Genomic DNA, 13,215 nt, shown 5'->3' with positions numbered 1-13,215 from the left:
CGGATGGAATTTCAGCCTCATGAATTTCGCCGCTCGATTACGGAGCGCGATACATGAATGATGAAACAGAATATCAGTCTGACACACATGATTGTATGTGATTTTACCTTGCTTCTGTTTCGCGGTGCGAAGTCCTCTTTGCTAGGTTTCCTGCGCTTGTCCTTGAGGATCATCCTTGCCGCGGCGAACGCCATCTTGTCGTCGGTGCACTCTTTTCCGACGGTCCCGGTAAAATAAAGTGTAAACCCCGTCGATCGCTTTAGCGACTAACGAGCTTCTTTCGAACACAGTGTGACAGGAATCACCGATCCGACAGAGTATAACACGATAATATCTTTTTATTGCTCTTATTGCTTGTCGATCGACACGTCTGCGTGCGCGTGCTTAATAGTTACGTATGCGTATCACAATATTTAAACGTATTTGCTCGTTTCGCTTGTATACTTGTGCGCTCGTATGCATTTACCTGTATATATACGTATGGTAATTTATGCGAAAGCTACCAACGCTATAACGTCGCGTCGTGATCACACTATTCGTTTTATCAGGATCCTTGTCGTTATCGTTTAACTACCGCTCCGTATCATCATCGTCGTCGTTGTTCCCGTTCTCGTTCTCGCCGCCGTCGTCGTCATAATCTTCTCTCTTTCTCTCTCTCTCTCTCTCTCTCTCTCTCTCGCTCTCTCTCTCTCAACCCCGATCTATTCCCTTTAACGTATCTCTATTCTCGATTGCAGGTACTCCCGCTTCCGGTGTCTTTCGTTTAAACGGAGCGTTCAAATCGGTTGACCTGCGACACGCTGAATACTATCGATTACGTTTTAAGAGCTTGGATGCGGATACAACCAACGGTTGTGAACTGCATTGTCGTTGGAGCCAATGAGTCAACAGTAGTGCTCACTTCATCGCGACGGTCCGGTTGATAGTACCGGAAATGCATTGGCAACAATGCCGGTGTCGTACTGCTGCCGGCGACGGCAGCGATTTTTCTTGAATGTACTACTCGGCGGCGGAATCTCGCGAAAGCTCGTCGGGAACATTTGCCTCGCTGTGACGTGGTGGTTACGCGCCCCTGAATCGACACTGCCGTTTCCGTTTCCGTTCAATTCGATGCCGTTCTGCGATTCGCGAGGATACGACGGCGAGATTTCGTACGGTTTTGGTGCTCCTTGTGACTTCTCTCGATTATGATCGCGTACCGTTGCGTCGATCAGGCGACGATTATCCTAATTACAACCATCGATCTAGAAAGAAAGAGATAAAGGAGAGGGTGGTTCGTGGCCTGCTTTTACGCGCAGTCTACATTCTACACGCGGACTCGCATAATCAATCGCGTTAGCAGCAACTCGTTTCTCGCGGAGGAGTCGACTGGAAGTCGATAAATCGGTGGAGAGCATTGAAAGGAATTTATTTTCGGCATGAAATAAGGGTAATGTAGATCATGACACTTGGCAATTAAAGTATCCAGTTGACGCTGTTTATAACACCAAAAGTATACGAGTATTAGAATTCAGGAATATATGAATTTAAAAATGAAATAAAAATATTGTTCTGTAGCTTAAGCATACAACAAAAAAGTATAAAAGTCGTATGGGAATTAAGAGGAATAAGTTTAATCGAAAACTTTGGCATATCGTGATAAATTACGGATATTTCGCAGAAACATGTTCTTATTTCATTATTTGTTAAAATTTTTAGAAATAAGTCATCTTGATAACTCAGCTTCAAATACAAAATTAACAAACAAAGTTTCAAGAATGTAAACCGAAGAAGTTGGAGGATAAAATATCTTCTTTTCATTTTATACTAAACGTAATTTACTTTAACAGAAATTTTGATATATAAAATAATAATTGAAAAGTTGCTGAAATTAAATTGCTGTTATTTGATATAATCAAACCAAATGAAATAAATTAAACTCAATATTATAAAAAAAACTTGTTATTTTTTTCTCCTTTTGCGTTATGTTTTATAAAAACAGAATAGAATTTTTTTTATAGAATAATGTTTAATTTATTTCAATATGAATACAATACAAATTCGAAGCCAACCACACTTTTCAAAAATATCAAGATGCAACACTCGGGTCGAAGCGAAAACACATCCCGCTCCAGTCGAACGATCTCTCAAAACTCAGCGACTTCCCGATTATCATTTTCTACACTTGTACCTATTTTATCTCTCTGCGAAGAGATTTCGCAATCCAAATGTGCGTTAGATCCTCGTTGAATCAAATGTCCCGCGTACATCATTCTTAGCATTCTAGTGAAACTCGGGGAAACTCGTGCGACGATGCATGCCGCGAAATTCCACGTTCGTGTGATGTGAAAATGCAACATGAAATCGGTTACTCGCTTGGGTGCTCGCACTTCTCCATCGTCGTTTCGCACTCATGTATTTCTCTAACCGCCTAGAGGAGAGAAAGAGAAAGAACCTTGAGAGCCCACGTGTACCCGTGTCGTTAATATTTCAGGGTTATTGGACGTCATGATTGGTCATAATGTCGCACCGCTATCCGGCAACATGCATTTCGCGTGGCAAGCGACGCACGTTGTTTGCACCACTGCGATGCTTTGATCAGAGAAATCTCCGTCGCGCATCGCTGATCCGTGACAAACTGGTTGCAGCGGCGAACTGGCATCAATTGAATATTTCGCTACGCGTGACACGGGTGGCTTTTCATGAAAGAAAACTGAATAGCAAACTTTTAAATATTCTTTTCTGGAGAGAACGATATTTTTTGAACTGTAAGAATAATTCACGGAACAGTAATCTAATCTCAGGTTTATGCGGAAATGTATTTGCATATTCGGGAAATGGATTTTAACTACAAAGCGTCCTAAATTCACAATCTCTCCGTTTAATGGTACATTCTTTGAATTTAAGATCAATCTTTTCTACGAAACTTTAAAATTGTCAGTATAAATTATCTCGAGAGCACGATTAAATTTAAAATTATAAATTTCTGTTAAAGCGATTTTCATTTGAGATAAACTGAAAGGAAGATTTTTTTCTTCAACTTCTTCGATCTAATACGTCCTTGAAACTTTGTTCGTCAATTTTACGTTTGAAACTACTTAAAGTTATATAATATATCAAGATATTTATTTTAAAAAATTTTAATAAATAAAATGACATCTCAATAAAATACTAATAAAAAATATTAATTCTAAATTTACTAAATACACCATGTAGAACTAAAATTTGCATCACGTACGATACTGGTAAAACAAAATTTTTATATTAAAATTCGATTGAAATAAAGATAACAAAACTTCGGAGCTAATTCAATTTATAAAATGAAATTTATTACTTCGTTTGTATAAAGCTAGTGGAAAAAGTGGCTGGTATCAGATATATTGAAATAATCTCCAGAGAGAGCTGAGTGCGTAATAAAATGCTAAAATTGCATATCCTCGTTCGGATGCACGCAAAAACATAAATTTCAAACATAATTTTGTTCATTGCCGTAATAAGCCAAGTATACATGATCTTTTTGTGATGGCATTCTTGTAGTTTATCTTACAAAAATAGGGAGAGACACCACCGAGAGAATCAGAGAGGTTGAGACGTGTAGCACAATACGAGCGAAGCATCAATAGACAGGAAATCATTTTATGTGTCCCCCTCCCTACTCTCTTGTAAACGAGCTTCTCATCACTCTTGCAAATCGAAAACGTTCAATTTCTCGTGCTCCTCGACCCATCTTCGCTACTCTCGTGGGAACTTGGCGTACGAGTAGTATTGATCATTCCCAGGCTGCAGCCCCCTTCTTCCCTCCCCGTCTCTCCGGCCCCCGGCGTCCTCCGACCATCATTTCGCGTCCTCCGACCTCCGATCTCTGACCTCCGACCTCTGTACCTAAATCTGACTCCTTTCCTTCCCCACGGATTGCATCGCGACATTGTGCCCCTCTGTTCTTGCCCGCAAGCGATATCACATTTGTGCTTTTTCATTGGAAATCTGCATCTTTTCGTGTCGCTAAGTCACATTTAGAAAAAAAATCGTATAAAAAAATTTTTTTAACATATCAAATACAGAATTTCATATTATTTATAAAAGCTAAATTTAACTTTACAATCCAAACATGAGATTAAAATAAATCAATAAAAAATAAATACTTAACTTTTTAATTCAATTATAATAATTACTTGTTATATTAAATGTTGTAAAAATCGTAATAATGAGATTACTATCAAACATTAGATACATTTATTCATTAATATAAGAAACTAACGTGTATTACTGAAAATTTAAGAGACAAAGTTTCCAACGGGACGACTATCACACAATATTAATAATATAACTTTTCTCAAGTGAATCAACTTTTTTCGGGCGATCAGATGGTACATAGTGGACATAGACAAAGTCCACTATCTGCTAAATTTACACCTGTTGCCAATAATATTCCACAAAGAAACTACCATAATGACTCTTGAACGCGGTTGGTGGCGCGTGACATCACAGATCTGAGATCAAAGTTTAATATCGTGATCAACAACATATCATCTCGGCGATGTTCTATGGAACTTGGAACACTTTATGAAATATTTATATCTAAGTGGAAAACAGAAATATGCATGCGTATGCGCGCACGTAAGTGCGCGCGCACAATTATCCAGGTTCACGTCCTACTTACGATATCGAACTGCACGAGAATTGGCCGTCCCGCAAAACGTTTCTGCCATTGACCGTTCGCTTACGATTATAAATTGCAATACTTTGCTATATTACTCTATATCACTGTGCCCTAAATAATATTGACCACATTTCTCAATAATGTAAATATCCTAACATTGTATAACAACAAGTTTTTATTCTGAGATCTAGTTTTTCAGTTTGGAGAGACATGCGGACTATTTAAATAAAATAAGATTATGGTTAAGAACTACTTTATATTCTCTACTGTGATTGGCTTACTGCTTAAGTCTTATTACTTTTTTATGTATTTCTTATTTAACATAAGCTAACAGCAACAATGGATAAATTAACTATTATTTAAAACAGAATCATCATTATTTATATTATTTATATTATTATTTTTCTTTGTCTCTACGGATATCTTTTTTTTAATTATTATTGATTTTTATTACATTCGGAAGATCTGACGATGAGTATAGACATCGTTCGAAAAGAATTCCAGGTATTAATTCTTGCGATATCTTTTTTCTTGCAGCACATGGAAAACGCTGATAAGTTTTCCACGAATATGTACGATGTTTGTGAGATCGATCAAATATTAAATGAAAGTGCGAGCTTGAATTCTCGGATATAGAAAGCAGAATTTTACTATTTGTCGCTTCAGTTAACCGTTGAAAAGCATAACGTAGATATTTCATGCATTTATTTGCATACCTTTTGTAATACCTGTCAACGAGTATTTTTTCCTCAGTTATTATTTCACCATTTATTATATGGAAAAAGATTAATGTAAAATGCATTTACTACACAATATGTCGAATATCACGCGTTGATTAATTGAATTGAAATTTGTGTGTATGTAAAAAACTTGAATTATTTCCGCGACAGTATATGAGAACGATATCATTTGTTATTGAGATAAAGGCAAAAAACGATCACACATCAGTTTAAAAAAAAGACTACGAAATTTCAACGGCATCAATAAACTGAAAGAAATATAAAAGGGCATTCAATAGCTATAAACTGTTGATCAATACCGAACAACAAAATTCTCGTTCAACAAAATTCAATTATATGATTGTTTTTGAGTAAACCAATTAACAAATAAAATTTAAATTATAATTAAAAAGACATAATACACTGAGAAAAATTTCTGATTAAAAATGTCGGACCAGTAGGTTTTGATCATATCAGTCAGAATTCTGGTCATTACAATCAGACAAATGATTACCTTGATTAGAATTTAATAGATTTAACTTTTTAATAAAATTCTGATTTGTACATTTTCCACTAGAATTCTAATTAATGCAAATCAGACATTTTCCAGTATATAATATGCATGGTTATGACATACAAATGCAATATAAATAATTTTTGTGTAATAAAATATATTATATGATTACTGTAGTTTTAATTGTATTTTTAATAATAAAAAAAATTATACAGTAGAGAATTATACAGTAGAAAAATGCCTTTTCGATCTGAGTTAGATCTTGGTTAATAATATTTCAGTGTGAATTTATATATATCTAGTTCTGTAAACTATTCTGTGAACTACGCGGATTTAATTTTCGATCTTAAAATCCAATCTTAAGCTGAAAATGGGATAGTAACATGACAAATTAAATTAATAAATAATTTAATGAATATTTTAAAATATTGTAAAGAATTTATTGTTAAAAACATTACCTCAGTCAGAATTCGAACCTGAATCTTTTTTACATTCTGTGACGAGTTTTGGAATAAAGTTATGAATCAAAAATTCTTTCAAAAATATTTTCTGAGTATTGCATATCTTGATATACAAATTATATTATTACGAAGATACGTATGTTCAGGATGTATGTTTAAAATGTAATGTTTTCACAAAAGTTCTCTCCTTCATATTTCAGTTAACACTATAGCAATGTATATTTTAGTTTATCTCTCTTGTTATTAATTCAAATATTTATTTTATAGTTATATGGACAGAAAATATAATTCAGTTTTCGTTCATATTATCGATTGCTATTCCAATTTGCAATAACTAGAAATATTTTGCATGTAAAATTTAATTCATCTCGTATGACAAAATTGCAGGAATTTAATAACTGTGACAATAAATAGTAAAAAAAATTGGTAGATTTTTCATTAGTTGTTCACATTCCTCGAATTTTCGCGATACAATAATATGTAATTTAGTTAATTACTGTTTCGCTGTGTACGACGTGCATGCAATGTAATTCCGTTTAACGCTCTTTAGCAACATGAAAGTTTAAATGCCGGTTTCATATTTCGCGCTAGCCTTGAGAATTCTCATAATTTTTACTAAAACAACGATGTTTGTAAGTTCTCGCAATATAACAAAGTCCTCATTACGGTAATGTAGCTTCTCAATTTCGCGGTTTTATATAGTATACTGGGAACGTTCCAATTTATCGTTATTACTCTTAAAAGAGCGAAAAGTTGGAAATTTCATAGAATCAGAACTTTCGCTTGTTAAAATCCTCAAAGCTCATTCCGAAAAATATTTCGTTACATTGATAACGAAATAATGAGTCACTTTTAGGCCAAATTCAAACGTGCAATTGTAAATTTGAATGAACACATGTTTGTTTCTCGAAGAAAATCATACGATATCATTTAAAATATGTATATCTGAAATATCGTAAGTGCTATCAATTATCCTAACGTCAATAATAATATGAACTCTGTAATATTAAATAATTACAGTAATATATATATATAATTATTTATTATATATGATTAGATTACGATGGCAATTTATTAATATTCTAGATGCGCAAAGCGTTTTTAAAATCACGCCTAAGCAATTAAAAAATAACACAATACAAAGAAGGCGTGATTAGAAAATGCTATTTATTATTATGTCCTGCTCAATATTTTTTATTTTTGCTTTTTCTTTTAAATTTGTATAACATAATTTTCGTGAAGTGTAACAAAAAGTAATTTATTTAAAAAATCTATTTTGTAAAAATGTGTCCCACAGATTTCAAACGTAATATTTTCATATTATATAAGGATCGCGAATAGTGATTTTCTCTCCTAAGAGTCCCCCGTGAAAATATCAAATTAAACTCGTCTATACTTTATAAGCCGACTATTATTCCACTGTGCATCGTACAAATGTAAATTTTGCGGTTATGTCTCGTTCGTTTATGCCTTAAGCATCGTATCTAATGACAATAATATTGTCTAATAGAGCCTAAACTTTTTCCAATTTGTATGAAATGTTTCTCTTACACAACTTGAAGTTCTCGACTAGCACTATAATCTGTTCAGACAAATAAATACAGAACAGGCCCCTTAAACACATTTGCATTATGAGTAGCATTTTGTTAATTTTTAACACAACATAACTTTGAAATTAATAATAAAATGTATTCTCTTTCAAAGGAGATATATCGAAAAAAATAGCCTAAACTGTCAAACCAATATGATTAAAAAACTAATCTTACATCAAGGAAACAGTCATCAAAAAGACATAAAGAAGAATTGTGAGTAATATTTAGAATTTAGACTAATAGAAAATGGTACCGTCTTATAAATCTCGTATAAAAGTCTTGCAGGAGAATGATCTATCCTTTATCTAAAACATCATTTTTAGCGAAAACAACTAGAATGAAGAGATACACATATATAATAGGGCAAGCATGGTAAAGAGGAAAGAGTAGCCAGAAGGAAAGACAGGAACGGACACCGTGCTCCTCACGAAACAACTCACTGACCACTCGGCGAAGATACGCGATCGGCTCGTCCGGCGGAAACGAGTTGTCGGTCGCTGACGACCCGTAAGAACACTCGCAATCCGCGATCCCCCGCGATTGTCCTCGAGGCGGAACCAACGGGGCTGGCGCCGTCAATGGTATTCGTGCCTGATACCCGCCATTTTTGAGGAAATCACAGAAACCGCCGGCGGACTCCGCGGCCGCGGTCCGTCGCGGAAGCGAAAACCCTTCGTCATCGTCGCGCCGTCGATGTTATCGGAAGTGCGATCGGATCACCGCGAGGTGCGTTGCATCGCGTCGCGTCGCGTCGCGACGCACGAGCGAGCGTGCGATTGCAACGATTTCATTCATAGACGATAGCGATTACCGTACGTTCTGCAAACTTACGTGCTCGTCGCTGAGCAGATGGTCTATGACTGACACCCTCGATTCACCACGCGCCCTCGCGCAGCCAATGCTGCGAATTCCAGGCGGTCGCTCGCGCGCAGGTCCATGCACCCGCACCCTCGCCCTCGCCTTCACCCTCGCCCTCACCCTCGCCAGCACCTCGCACTCGCATACTCTTAGTCTTTTCTTTCTTACTCGTGCCGATTCTCTTCCCCTTTGACTTTACCCCTTCATTCCACAAGATTGGTGTGGTACCGAGAGCCCTACATTTTTATCTCGTGCTAAACTTTCGCTCATGGCCTATTTCGGTTATACTAAAGCTTCGTTCTCTAATCTCGGTCTTTAGATCTTTTTTTCACAAAATCGTAAAAATTTATATAGGACATAATAAAATCACATGATACATTTACATAAAATTTCTTTTTGGAGAATCATTATTACTGTTCTGCTTAAAGTTGTTTATATACGCAAGAATTATGTCATTTTTAAATTGTTTTCAAAATTGTTTTTTCTATTTTTATTTCGACAATTTACTTATTATTTAATGGATTGATATTTTAATATTCATCTATTTATACTAGCTGCGTCTTTTCTTGCTCGTCTTCTTCTCTCAGTACAATTTCTCAGCTAGGTATTTCGTCGTACATCTTTTTCTTATTTTTATGCAGCAAACTCGCGTTGATGTAATGGAATGCCTCTTGCCATACTCGATCTTTCTATCGCATTTCGTAACATTCTTTCTTTATTAAGCTCTTTCTCCTTCATCTCTGTCTTTCTGAATTACGTTTTCTCTTGTTCAGAGCTTCGCAAACGATCCTTCGTTTGAATTATATTAGGTAATTGGAACAAAAGTTCGTAGCGCTACGAACTTTAAAATTCAAGCAGCTATACGTAACTTCGTTAAAATGAACAAAATTTAAATTTAAAAAAGTTTTAAAGTTTAAAACATCTATTTTCGCAAAAGGTCACTATGTCTTTCGAGTTTCTGTGAGTTTGGAATTTTTACGTATAGAAAACTATGAGCTTGATAAAATGAAAAATTTACAAAATTATTTTATTTTAATGTTTCTAAGATTTTTTGTTACTCTGAGTTATCCAGATTAAATAAAAGGAGCATTTTTTAAATTGTGTCTAACTCCAGTTAAAAATCTGCAATAAGAGAAAAATATCGTTTTCGATCCAAGTCGATACAAAGTCTAAAATTCTTATATGCAGCACATGTTGTCACGAGTTGACTGCAGAAGCCGATAACAAAAGTATAATTCTTCAATTTTTTTTCGTTTTTCGTATAAAATTATTGTCTGAGCACTGTGTTTTGTCTATACTTTAATTGTGTGCAGAAGGATTTTTAAATCCGGTGTAATTGTAATTAAAGATTGAAGGATTTGAAAATTAATCACATTTTATCGATAAAACAGGACAACTCCAGCATCCCTTAAGGATATATTTTCTCTCAGCGCCACAATACGTCGCATAAATAATGAACAAATACGAATGACGGCTACAATGAATACAAGAATGCAGGAAGAGAACGATTGTGCAAGAAAAATTGAGAACACCATCAACGATCGAAAGCGTCGAGCACAATACGCTTTGTATCGCGGTGGAGTAAAGTTCCGAGGAGTTACCACGTGCCTTTGTGAATCTTTCATTGTTAAGTATCGGCAGGTGTCAAACGAGCTATCGCTGCACACATTGCGTAAATTACTTGCTAGAGTCCCTTCGCTTCCTCATTGTTCTCCTAACCGCGTCTGATGAACGGTGATAAATGCATTTCATCCCTACCAAATATTCTTGGAAGACCAACGAGAATGGTGTCGCCAATCGCTTTCGCAGTCGCGACAACTCGACAGTTGAGAAAATCCTTGCCACGAGACGAAACGTATCGCGGTCTTGACATTTCACTTTGCATGGTCGCTTTGTCTTTTTGCAATGTGGATCACTCGTTATCGAATTTTTTCCCTATTCACTTCTCTAAAAAAAAAAAGAAAAAAAAGCCGTAAAAGAGTATTCGTCTGCTACAGCGTCTCTTTCAGCTTATTATAACGCATCCACTATCAATGTAAATCATAAAAGTATAGTATAGTATAAAAATATATTTATTAAAAATTATGAATATACTTATATATACATATATATTTCCATATACTTATTACTTGGAAAAAGAACTATTTCAAATTGCTAGCATCTCGAAAATAAAAAATTATAAAATTAATAGTCAAAATAAAATTAAATGTATTTTAAAATTAAAAGTTGATATACTTTTGTATGGCATTAATAAAATTTCGAAAAAAAGTTTGCTGTTGAAGCTACAACGTCATGAAAACCCTCAAATTATCGGTTTTTTTTAGTCTCTTCGTTTTTTCGACATTTTTCTCACAACAGTAACGTGATAATCAAATTTGACTAATGGGTTCACAATAGAGAAAAATACGTCTAAAACTATTCATTTATTTTGCACTTATGTTGCAGAAAAAGGATTAACATTGTTTTTGAATGTTGAGTTCTTTAAGCAAATTTGTGATATTTATAAATACAATAAATAATATTAGACCTTTAAACAATAACATTAGTCGTCAAAAATTAGCAGAAAAGAAAAAATGTATCTTATTTAATTTATTAAAGATAATGTAATTTATATATATTTTGCATATTGCAACTAACTGTGGTAATTAACTAACAATTTCTATTATTGTTACAAATTGAAATTGTAATTAATCCAGAGACTTATCTTCGGCGAAAGATATAAGTTGACCAATCTACTTAAATGGTAAAGTAGTATAGTATCGCGTTAGACGGACGACGCAGGCAGTTCGCTTAATCATTTGGCTCTATACACGATTCACGTACAATACTCAAAAAGAGATCGATACTATTTATCAATAGATTGTGTTCGTTATAAAATCATGTAGATAATAACAGAACAGCGATAATAATAATAATAACAATGACAATGACAACAGCAATAGTAACAAAAATAATAGTGAAAATGATAATGTAATGATAAATCAATAGTAATGTAATATAACGAATTATATTTAATAAGTGCAGTGAATTCATCGGGAAAGCCTGATATGATCGCTATCATGTAATGAATACTTATTCTATATGTATTTGTATCTGTATTCTATATGTATGTATCTGTATGGTTTATAATTATAGCGCTAAACTCTCGTACAATCTCGTCAAATTACTCAAAGCTGTTCAAAGGTCGAGGTCGCAATGTGTAACTTATGGAATGCAATTACTGATCCATAATCTAACTCGTCGATATGTAATCAGTCTAACAGAATGTTTAATGCATAATCGTGTATCGCAGGATCCAATGAGTGTAAGCTTCAGCACAGTACTTATACTGTGGCTTCAGTGAATGAAGTTGTCATACCCACCTGGCGGTGCTTAATGAAAAAGTTGCGACATCGAGCATTTTGAAAAGTGCCGGAAGCGGCATCAGATACAATAATAAACAGGCATAGACGGACAGGCAAGGGTAGTTCCAATCCTGAGTGCGCGCTAGTAGTACGACAATAACACAACACCGACATATATACCGGGTGGCGCGTATGCGTCGGTAACCCGTTCACGACTCGAACGATCTCGTGCGTTCTCAACTGTACCGACTGATGCGGTAATATCACCGAGAAGCTTCTCAGCATGTGGAACGACAGAATACGTCACATTCGCGACGGAATTGCAGCTTTTAAGGGAAAAAAGCCATGACTTACCGACGGTGTGCGAAAGCTTCGCGCTGTGCGACACACTTACCTACAAAAGAAAGAAGAGGCACGCATTAGAGAGGAGTGATTCTTTTTTTTCTCGACAGTCTATCGACTGCAGCATATAATTCAACAAAGTTGTCAGTGCTTTTAAAATGTATTCAATTAGGAACAGTTCGTTACAAGACTGCCTTTTATTCTTTTTTTGCATATTAAACAAATAAAAATTTTTTTAATATAAAAGAATATATTTTTATAGAATGAACATATAATCGAGTATCATATAGATATTAACGTTACTTAAATTTCAATTTATATATGTATAACAAACTTATACTTTATAAACAAATGCACAGTTTGGAAATCACTGACCACGAAAGAGAAATTGCAAAATGGATAATCAGAAAGCAATACATAAGTAAAGCCGTGTGTACGATTAGAGCTTCGAAAAATGCAAGAGATCGTATATGTTCACATGGAAAGAACAATCTTGCTAAAGTATTTAAAAACTTAACTAGACACAGATCTAAAAATAATTTTGTTGGATCATCAAAATAATTATATAGAACTCTTAAATGTTGATGACAATACTGCAAAAGATTAACATTCTTTAAACATTCTAACAACCAGTTTAAGCATCCTACGTAATTATTTTGAAGGTCTAAACAAAATTTTTATATCTATATGTCTAGCCAAATTAGATCCCAGGAAAAAATATTGCATATACAAACATATTTTATATT

The 13,215-nt window shown here is 34.6% G+C and overlaps 1 pseudogene; it reads right to left on the bottom strand.

The window, feature by feature from the left end:
- Nucleotides 1-919: 919 nt before the first annotated feature.
- Nucleotides 920-9,053, bottom strand: LOC108730389 (uncharacterized; annotated as a pseudogene).
- Between the last annotated feature and the right edge of the window lie 4,162 nt (nucleotides 9,054-13,215).

Source organism: Mycetomoellerius zeteki, unplaced genomic scaffold, assembly GCF_001594055.1.
Source record: "Mycetomoellerius zeteki isolate Tzet28-1 unplaced genomic scaffold, Tzet1.0 scaffold91, whole genome shotgun sequence".
Taxonomy (NCBI): Eukaryota; Metazoa; Arthropoda; class Insecta; order Hymenoptera; family Formicidae; genus Mycetomoellerius; species Mycetomoellerius zeteki.
This window is presented reverse-complemented; position numbering and strand designations above follow the sequence as displayed.